The sequence below is a fragment of the Belonocnema kinseyi genome, chromosome 8, assembly GCF_010883055.1.
Source record: "Belonocnema kinseyi isolate 2016_QV_RU_SX_M_011 chromosome 8, B_treatae_v1, whole genome shotgun sequence".
Taxonomy (NCBI): domain Eukaryota; kingdom Metazoa; phylum Arthropoda; class Insecta; order Hymenoptera; family Cynipidae; genus Belonocnema; species Belonocnema kinseyi.
In genome coordinates, this window is record NC_046664.1 from 102,067,163 (window position 1) to 102,067,681 (window position 519).

Genomic DNA, 519 nt, shown 5'->3' on the forward strand with positions numbered 1-519 from the left:
AAAGTTATTTACGGATTGTTATTTGTATTATACTTGTTTGACGATGATACCGAAAATGTGGTTTGTTTTTACGTATTTCTAGAAAGTTGAAATTTTAATTTTTTTGAAGAAAATTTTTAAGGGCTATACTCGTTCAGTCCCACCGATTCTGAATTTTTAATTAATAATAACTAATTTAATAATTAAAAAATTTTCATTTATTAATTTTAACCTCATTTATGAGCTAAAAAAGGTTTGATAATCTCAGCCAAGACAAGGCTCGTGTTGAGTCTAGTAAACGTCGTCTTAACCAAGACAAGGCTCGACTTAAAACAAGTAAACGCCATTTTACCTGTCGTGGCCATACAAGTATGACGAAGGCCTATGTCTCGACTCAGTTTTGAGACGCAGCCACACATCGATGTCTTGGCGACGAACACAAGACATAACCAAGTGGAACTCAAGTCAAAGCATTTTTACTTAGGTATAGTTTGGAATACTAGATTTTGGTTTTGTGGCTCAATCGTTTTAGTTCTATAT